The following is a 10,634-nucleotide window of genomic DNA, read 5'->3' as shown; positions in this document are numbered from 1 at the left end:
TTGCTTTCCATTCAAATGGAACGTCATGGTTAGTGCACTGAAGTCCCATAGAATTGGGCCTAGGGTGATCAGCCATTTGATCCCGAGGACAAGATCGAACCCATCCAAGGATAGTACAAATAAGCCGACAAAGAAGAGTTCAGAGTCCACCTGTATCTAGACATTCTTGCAGATTCCGGGGCTGTGGATTCTTTCACCATTCGTGATGGCTATTTGGAGCTGTGGATGGGGTTCGATTGGTAGATTGAATTGCAGGGCGGCGTGCTCACTCACGAAGTTGTGCGTGCTCCCTGAATCTACGAGTATCCGTACTGGTTGGCCTATGATCTGGGCCTGCAACTGCATGGTCTGAGAGTTCTTAATGTCGATAATGGCATGGAGGGAGATTTCTGGCTCGAATGTAGCAGTTTCTTTGTCGTCCTCTCCTTGCTCATCTACTAGGAGGCAGAAGAGCCTCTTGCACCGATGCCCGGCTGAATAGAGGTCATCGCAATTAAAGCACTGGCCCTTCGCCCGTCATTCAACCATCTCTTCTCTAGACAGTCTCTTAATGGAAGGGGCCACTATGCTGCTCCCTACGCTTGTCACTGGTCTGGGGGTATTACTTGAGTGGGTCTTCTGTTCTCTATTGGCCGAAGGAAGGGGATTTGCTACGGTTGATCTCAGGGGAGCCCATGAGGTCGGTGGTCTCCCCGGGCTGATGGTCCCGCCGCTGAGTTGCAACTTGCGCTCAAACGCACGGGCTAGGTTCATGGCTATTACTAGATTTGGAGGGTTCTGCATCTCTATGTCCACCCTCAGAGGTTCTGATAATCCGGCTGTGAACATGTCTACCTGCTGGTCCAGACGCACGGATGATGCTCTGGCGAGGAGGGTTTGGAACTGGCGTTGGTACTCTACCACTGTTCCTGTTTGTTTGAGATTGATCAGCTCACCCAAGGGGTTACTTGTCAGCGGAGGTCCGAACCTAAGAAGGCAATATGACTTGAACTATTCCCAACCAAGCCCTGGTTCTTGTTGCTCCAATCAGTAGAACCAGAGATGGGCTTCTTCTGTTAAGTGGAAGGCAGCCAGGCTAACCTTGTCGCGATCTTCAGTCCGTTGGTTGCGAAAAAATTGTTCGCACCTGTGCAACCAACCCAGGGGATCTCCGTTGCCGTTGTAGGACGGGAACTCCAGTCTGCTATATTTTGGAACAATGGTGGCTCCCTGACCGGTGGTCTGCTGTTCATTGGATGATTCCAACGGGTCTGGTCGGCGATTGCTGGTGGTTGCTGCTCCGTCGGCGTTCCTTTCTCTATTAGAAAGGAACAACTTCATTAGGCGATGAAGCTCTCTGACTTCATCCTTGATCTCTCGGACCTCGGAATTGGTTTATGTGACGCAGTGTTCAAGCTCGTGGGCTCAAGATGGTAGCTGTTCTGGATCACCCATGACGCCTTGCTCTGATACTAGATTGTTGAGGGCTCGTGAGTAGAATCTAGTCACGGGGCGATCCACGGGAAAACCTTCCTGTTTCCCCTTATCTCTCCCCTTACGTGAGGTACCTATTTTGCTCTTCTTGGGCGGAGGTGATTTGTTCAAGAGATCACCAACTCTCCTACTTTCTTGAGACTGAATATTCGATGCCTTTATTCCTCACTAAGGTCTCCTTAAATAGGAGAAGATTACAATAGTCACACTCCTAGTTGGACGTGGATACCTTCTCCTAATCTAACAAGAGTAAGTCACTCCTTATTCTGATCTAACAAATAAGTCCTAATCTAATATGGTAACAAGATAAGATAGATAGGTAACAAGATAAGATAAATGTTGTCGACGTAGGTGGGTTGGGGCCCACTGCTGCGACGCTGGTGGGTCTTCTCAGTAAACGCATCCATAACAAATTCCCTATCCCCTTCTGAATAGAGAGGGCAAGAGGCAAGAAGCCAAGCTTACGGGGCCAGACTCATTTATGCATCTTGTCCTCCTGTGGCTCAAGATTCAGGTTTTTGTCCTTTTCGATCGACTGAACCAAACAGCATTCTTGTGCTCGGATAAGACTGGAGTCCATGAAGATGGTCTTCATATCTTCATATCCTTATGGGTGAAGCAGGAGTGTTTCTATGGTTTTTCACCTTCATAGTGGTTGGTTCCAACTGGAAATAAATTTCCAGCCTGGGCTGTTGACACCCAACTGAAGGGGACATTGCTAAGCTAAGCTAGGCTAGTAGTTATCAGGACCCATCGGGGTTTTTTACTTTTTTTTCATTTTTATTTTCTCAATAATTCGAATTTATTAAATATAAAAAGGGTAAATTACATGGGCGTCTCATACATAGGGGATGTGACACTTAGCTCCCTTGTACTACTTTTAATGACATTTAACTGCTGTTCATTCATATAATGTCCAATCCCTTGATGGTGTATTGATGGTGAGTGGGAAATTATCAAATTGCCTACATATATAACTTCAATGCTTGTAAAGAAAAGTTAGAAGTTGTTGTGATGTCTTAATTTGGCTATGAAAGAAATCATGTGAAAATTCTAGATCATCACTTAGATGGCTTGGATCTAATTCATTTATGAATACCACTTTGACAAACCAAATCATTACTTTGATTTGGGTAAGATTAATCCCACTTTGATGGGCTTTTATTTTGGGTCAATTCGGAACATTATTTTGATAGCCTAAATTGGTTATAATCTTGGTATCACACTAATGGTTGAGATTAATCCACTGATCTTAGGAGACTATTTTTGTGGCTTAATTTTTTAACATGATTTGATACATTATTTGAATGTGCTTAAGAAGTAGAAATTTTTCAATACATAACTTGAATGACTGAGACTAATCAATTAATCTTGGGAGGCCATTTTCATAGTATAGATCTTTGACTTGTTTTGTGCATCACCATGTATTAGAAAATTTGGTGCTTTACTTGAATGGCCAAGGTTAGTTGTAATCATGGTAGATGGCTTATATGCCCAAAATTAATTGTTTGATCTAAGAGAGAACTTTGATTTTCTAGATTTTTTTTTTTTTTTTTTTTTTGGGGGGGGGGGGGGGGGGGGGAGGGGGAGGGGTGTGAGATTTGGTGAATTTTGTATGACCTGGATTAGTTGAAAATTGGTACATCTGTGTATGGTTGAGATTATTGTATTGATCTTAAAGAGACCATTTTGATAGCTCAGGTATAGGTTTTTTTTTTTTTTTGGTGCAAAACCCACATGTCCTGAATTTATTTTTCTTTTTGTAAATTTGGGTAGTTTGGTAAATCATTGACTCTACCACTTTTATGGTCAGAAGATCATGACAAAAGTATGTATCTGCAATATCAAATGAGGGTATAAAGGGTAAAGAATAAAAGCAAGTCAAGGGCTTGTCTGACAATACACATAATATGAACTCATTTGTCCTAACATGCATGAGAGTACAAAGGGGCCAAGTATCACAAGAAATAGTACAAGGCAAGGGGTTAAGTGTCATACCCCAAAGGTACAGGGGAGGTACCTGTAAGTGTGAGTTACTCAGAATGGAAAGTTCAAAAAGTTCCCTTGATTTTGCAATGGGGATAGCTGAATTGGGTTGTTTATGTTTTGCCTGATTGCCACTCTCGAGTTTAATTCGGTTTGGCTGATCGTTTGGGAGTTGGGACGATCCCTCAAATAGCTTAGCTTCTTCTTCTTCCACTCATTGGAAAGCTCCTTTACTTTCATCATTCACTTTTCCACTTGTAGAAAAAGGAAAAGAGGAAAATGGAAGATTAAATTAACTATGACAGAATCGGGCTTCAGAATACTATCATAATTATTTGTCGCAAGTAGTAACCAATAAAGCTCCCCACTTTTGCCGAGAGAATTTTGAGCATCATATCTTATACCTAACACCTTAGCTCTCTAAGATAATGAACTACCCCAGACCAATTCGATTGTGATTGGTGGATGAATGCCACCCTCACAACCCCGCATTCTTTTCCAATGACGTAACACAATTCTGCCAAGCACTAACACCTTTTATTTCCCCGGTGATGATGCCTGTTGCATATAAAGTGCCACCAGTAAACTTACAACCACAAATCTCCTGTTTATTTTTACTCTGCATCAATTGTCAATTGACCTTCTAAAGGGCCATTTAGCATTTACTCTTGTACTTAATTCTTATATTCTCCATCCAACAGAAAACATCTTCCAGATGGTTAACCTGGGTGTTGAAGATTCTTCTCAAGATTTGTTCTCTCTCTCTCTGTCAGGTAAAATCCAGTAGGGGGTGGGGGGGATTGTTTATAAGTTCAATCCTATCAAAAGCTGAGCAAGAGCAAGCCACTACTTCATTAGATTAATAGATTTTCTTAAAAGTAGCTCGAATGATTGCAAGTGTAGGACAGAGTATAAAAACATAGACCCTCTCCTTGCTTATTAGCATTCCCTTAATTATCTCTTACTAAAGTGAAGGAAGGAAGGATGGAAAAAGGACATAATGAGGCCTTCTCTTTTACTTGTCACGAGCATTGCAAATTACAGAAGCCCAATAGAAACTCTTCAGTGATGAATTTAACTTCTTTTGACTGTCACAAGCATTGTAGGGCAAAGAATCCATGCTAGTATCTGGAGAACCCACCGAACGCGGTTTGCGAACGTAACATCGAGGTGGTTCTATCCAATTCATCAGATAATTATTTCAGATATATTCAGCTTGTTCTTTTGTACTGAAAACGACAAAAATGAATGCATAATTAAGCATAAATGGAAGGAGTTATATTTGACAAGAACTAGTTAACAACTCCACAACTCCATCCATACATAGTGAGATCAGAAGTTGCTGGATTGCCTGTACTCTATGTAACCATTGAATACATTGATGCAGTAGTCTTGTTTTCTTCTACTTTTCACAACATCAAAGCCTCAGAGAATGGTTTCAATGGTTGATAATATAGCTAGGTTTCCTTTTTCCAATTTCTATTATTCTTGCAAAATTAACGTACAAAATGGTTCTTAGTGTACCACTGCTACTCTTTAACTCTATAGAAATTAACTTACAAATTGCAACAGGCAATTTATTCAACCAATTACCAATCTATAGAACTAATTCTTCATTCTTCATTCATCATCTCGTATGGAGTGGGATGGGGGGATTAAATTTCCCATTGCTAAGGTCCTATCTAATAAAAATATAAGGGTCTAGTGTATTGAGGGAGCAACAGAAATATCTATGTAGGAATGAGTCCAAAAACATAGCCAACTTTTTGGTCTTAGAAGTCTTCATGGAAGGACCCGCTTATTGCCGCATGGTTTCCCATGACCGCTTATGCATATATCGTATATGAACCATAACTCAGAATTTATGTAAATTGAATCCTTATTTCAGCCATATCTGAACCCCTTTACATAAATTAATTAAACCTGCTCCTATAAAACTTCACTGCTTAAAATGCAATAACAAGGACCAATAATTAATTTATTACAGACTTTTTTGATAGATTCAATCATTTTAATTTTTCCATTGACATGAATGGAACCCAATGCCAATAATTATAGTCTGATTATACAGAGAGAGAGAGAGAGAGACGGGGACCTAAATAAAAGTGAAAACATCTTACCTTAATTTTATTGAGAGTAAAATTCAATAAGTTTTATTCTACATTTTCACGGTTTGATATGCCATTGTGTGTTAAACATCCATAAGAATGTTTTATGGATGAGAAATGCCATCAAATTAATTACCAATGTCTGTCCTTTTATATTCAAACTGATCGGGTCGGGTGATCCATCCCCGTACGAAAGCGATATACTTTGCTCGCTCGTACACTGGAGTCTGGACCACATCAGAGAAGAGACTGAGAGATGAGACTCCTTAAACACTATGGGTACGGGCCTATCGATTTGGATAGGATTCAGGAACGGCGTCCAGTCCACCTACCAAAGCTGAAAAAGTGAAAAGCAACTGTGTTGGGGCATGGAGATTCGAGACCCACCCACCACTGATACCACTTTCTTGGTTCTTTGAGTTTGAGAGTTGCACCGTTGCAGTTGCACGGTCGACCTTTCCGACCCGGGTCACTGTCCCTGTCTCCGTATCCAGCAAGCTGGCAGGTCCGTAGAAGGACTTTTAATAGCGATTGTCGGCATATCTGGATCTTGACACGTGTCTCCTATATATTAGTCATCGTCATCGGTCTTCAGCACGAAAAGCTTCGCGGGGCCCAACCCACTTACGAATCCTCGTGGATCCCACTTGCCATTTATTAGCCTCTTCAAGATTTGCGGCTGTCAAAAATGCGATTTAGAAAACACTAAAGAAAATAGAAAAGGAAAAGGAGGGTCAATTTAAAATTAAATCCCATGCGCCTATATAAAATATAATCAATGCTTAAAAATTAACACCAATTGGGGCAGTTTTTTGTCGGCCGGCCTGGTTGAGTCGTGGGCTTCGTTTCTTTTACGACATAGAACAACTTCAATCCGCTTCAGTCCAATGTGAATCTATTATAAATGGATTAGGTTCAATTCAATCCAATGAATGTTTTAAACCAATTTTGACCAATCCAATTTAATGTTTGGACCATCCAATCTGTTCAAATTCATTTTGATTTAAATAGATTTCAACCCAAATCCGGTCTATTGATGCATATATTCTTATCTTATATCAATGGATTAGATACTGGCTTAATCCAACCTAATCCAATATAAATTTGTTACAGACGGGCCAGGTCCAATCCAATCTAATAAATATTTTGGACCAGATTGATCCAATCCAATATGTCTTGTTAGTCCATCCAATCCGTCCAAATTGATTTTGGACTGAACAGGGTCCAATCCAAAACTGGTCCATTGACACCCTTAACACAGGCTCTTTCTCAACGTGACACGTTAGTCTATATCGTCATACCTTGTGCATGAAGTTCATACAAATTCTGTCACAACATTCACGTAGAAGATAGTGCGTATAGAAATTTCTTCAAGTAATAGTAGAAAATGACATAGTTAGGACAAAGAAGATTGGGAATATGTATGGATTGAATTGTGAACTACCATATAGGAAGTGAGAAGACCCTTTTCTCTTCATAATTTGAAAGCTACGACAAGGCTTAGACGATGATGATGAAAGTGACATAATAAGGCCCTAGAGGACATTATAGTCTTCCTCACTAATAATAGAAGAGAAATCTATACAAAATGGAGCCGTTGCTGATCTTTGGAATCTAATGAATGCATACTAATTCATTACAAAATGTGCATGAGGAAAGAAATAATAATAATAATAATAATTAAGTACAAAATGCATTTGTGCATTATTCAAATTTTATTCTCTCCAAACTAATGCTAAGTCACTCTTTTGTTTTTTTTGGCAAGTGTGAAGTAAGGGATGAGGCTTTCTATGAAAAGATTGTTCGTATTTTATTTCTTTCTATTTATATATAATAATAACTATTATATATATTCTTTTATTTGTAGGGTTAGTGCGGTTCATCAATGTTTTAATAGGCCAGAAAATACAAATGAATGAAAGAGAGTGTATATATAATATAGCTTACAAAGTAAGGAGAGTTTCTCTATTTATAAGATGAACAGGAACACTAAGTACCATCAGATCTAATTTAAATAATTAGTAAGAGAATCGAAGAAAAAGCAAAAAGATGATGAAGTGACCCAGCTGGGATTTGTACAAGTTATTATTATTATTATTTGTTTGCTTTTGCAGGTAGGACCAAACAGAATTGACTGGCCAAGAACATAAGAACCAACTTGTCTAATAAATAAAGTTGGGGAGACACTAATATATATTAAGAAAAGGCACGGCCAATACATTCAGGAAGTACATGAGTGATCAATTTTCGAAATATCGTTGTCAAATATTTGACCAAATGTCAGTATAGCAAAGCCATTTCTTGCTTATTTATGATGTTAAACAAGATGGGAGACTTGTCAATACTGTGTATGTTATGGAAAACATATAAAAATAATATATTACATTTAGAGAATAAAACGTTTTATTCTCCTCCATTACATAAGTTGTAGATCTATTAAATCCACCTTAATTTCCTACCTACTAAGGCTTCGATCTCTACTCTGGTGCCTGCAGGTTTTTCTTTTGTTTTTTGCTTGAATAATCAACAGACAGGAACCCTTGTTTACTTTAACTAATATATTTGTATCAAATCCTGAGGAGGGAATGAATCTCTTTAGAAATTAAACCCAAGTGCAATATTGATCTTTAGAGCCTATTTACCCGAATCAGGACCCTAAACCTAGTTAAATGGAGTTCTTTATCTGCTTCATAGAAATTTGTAGACCAAAAAAAGTAAAAACACACGGGATTTGTTCAGACCAAATAGATTACTGGGCTCCAATTTTTTTACTTAGTTTTGGCATGGGAGATCAGCTCTAGTAACAAGATCGCAATGTCTAGGAGAAAACATGGCAAAAGCTTTATGTCACCATCTGCTTTGGGGGATCTTGCTCCCCACAAACTTTTGAATTTTTTATGCGGTACTATAGTCCTAGACCAATAGCCTTTCTAGTATTATCTCCTGTACATCTATTAAAATGTATATATTTAGCAGATGAGTTTTATGTATTGAATTAACCGTCAATCAAAGAAGCGTAGCCAATCAGAGGAACTTTGTAGGATGATCTCACTTACTATCTGCGTTGCAGCCATAAAAGGGATTATGCTATAATTTTTGTTAGTGAGCAAATGTCAGTGTGATAGCTTACCTTTCGATGTGTTTCCAACACTAGAAATCTTAGGGAGTGTTTTTCCTCTTATTTTTGAAAACAAAAACAATTGCCGCCGAATGTATAATGTTCTTTTCTTTTTTTCTTTTGTTAATGTGGCAATCATTTTTATTTTCAAAAACAAAATCAAATACATTGGCGAACACCTATCAGTTTGGAAGGAGTATAAATACAAGTATGTAGAGTGCAAAATCTTACGTTTGTATGTATTTGTATTTGCACTCCTTTCAAACTGAGCCTAAACTTCAAATAAACTTTCTATTTCCACCCTTGTCCATGCATGCCAGCTCCATCATCGTTATCATCATCATCATATATTGCCTTCCTGACTGGAAATAACAATAATTAACTTTTCTAGTTTTACTTGGTTCATGTACAAAAGTGAGAAAATTATTAAGAAAGCAAATGATATCAGAGGCCGGAACTTGCCACATATGAAGAGCATAAGTAGATCATCAAGGTTTACACTCAGTATCTGCCCTGTGGTTAGGGAGTAAGGGAGATCAAAACCAGCCCGGCCTACCCAGCCCAGGAAACTATGGGCTTGGGCCCATTTTTTCCACTCAATATCGTCCTGGCCCAAACCACATGGATTTTCTGAGTCTGAATTGACTGCACTTCATGGCTGCCTGCCTTAGGGGCTGCTTAACCAATAATATTGACGCCCCACGTCATCGATCAGGTTCAGCTACTCCAGTTCAGATATTTTATGTACAACATGTCTTTTATGTATATTTGATAACATGTATCTTTTATATTAACCATATCCACCTAGTGATCCTATACTTGTGTATTTTTCTGCTGCTGGTGACCAAGAGACAATTTGGACATGTGGTGATTGAGCTACGATGATAAAATCACTTTCGAGATGCCATCTATCATACCTTCACCGGAAAGTGGATTTTACGGCTCTTGCCAGATTTTTTTCGACTTTCTAGATTTCACCAAACAAAGCTTGTTGACTTTTTTTGGTTTCCTGGTTCATGCAACACCAAAAGCCACTGTATAAGCTCTCCCAAACAAGTACCAAGTAGTGTTCAGTTGATCATTAGGCACCCCTCCTCAACTCCTTTCCATAAGGCATGGATTCAAATCCATGGTAGGACGGTGAATGTCAATGAATTCGCATTTGTACCCTTTCACAATTAACCTACTATAACCTACTAATTGAGTCTAGCGCACACCCTGCCCGGTTTTCTTTATGTGAGTCAAAGCCACATAGGATTGGATAGGATCAGATCGGATTTGAATCAGGGTATATTTGAATCCAATTTAATATTATTAATATTAAATTTAGTCCAAAAATTCAATCGGATCTAATAAATATGGATCTGAATTTAAATCCGATGAGGAAGTCAGATTTTTGGATCTTTTCAACTATTTTCATCATATATATATATATATATATATATATATATGTGTGTGTGTGTGTGTGTGTCTATGTGTGTGTGTTTTATAAAAAATAAATAATAAAATAAATTTACAAACATGCAATACAAATAATATATTTATAAATAAATAAACTATATATGTGTGTGTGTGTGTGTTTGTGTGTGAGTGTGTTATTTATATAAATAAATAAATAACATGTATCTCGGATTGGATAGGGGGTGATCCGAATCTGATTCGATTTTTTATCAGATCATACTATTCGATTCGATCTGATCCAAAAATCTAAGGCAAGGCTATCTGAATACGAGAATATAGGGTCGAACTTTAGATCCAATCCATTTACACCCCTAAAGCCACGTACCAAAAATAAAAAAATAAAAAAAGATCCATACTTATAGCAATTTGACATATCAACTTTAAACATAAAACAATACAACAACAACAACAAACAAACAAACAAACAAACACAAATTGGGATGGACCAGGATGTCTAGTCTTGGGCTCTGCCCCTATCACCCTTAAAC

The sequence above is a fragment of the Nelumbo lutea genome, chromosome 8 (assembly GCF_056320005.1).
Source record: "Nelumbo lutea isolate HS-2025 chromosome 8, American lotus-T2T, whole genome shotgun sequence".
Classification (NCBI taxonomy): Eukaryota; Viridiplantae; Streptophyta; class Magnoliopsida; order Proteales; family Nelumbonaceae; genus Nelumbo; species Nelumbo lutea.
The sequence above is the reverse complement of the archived record's forward strand: the minus strand, read 5'-3'. Positions refer to the sequence as shown.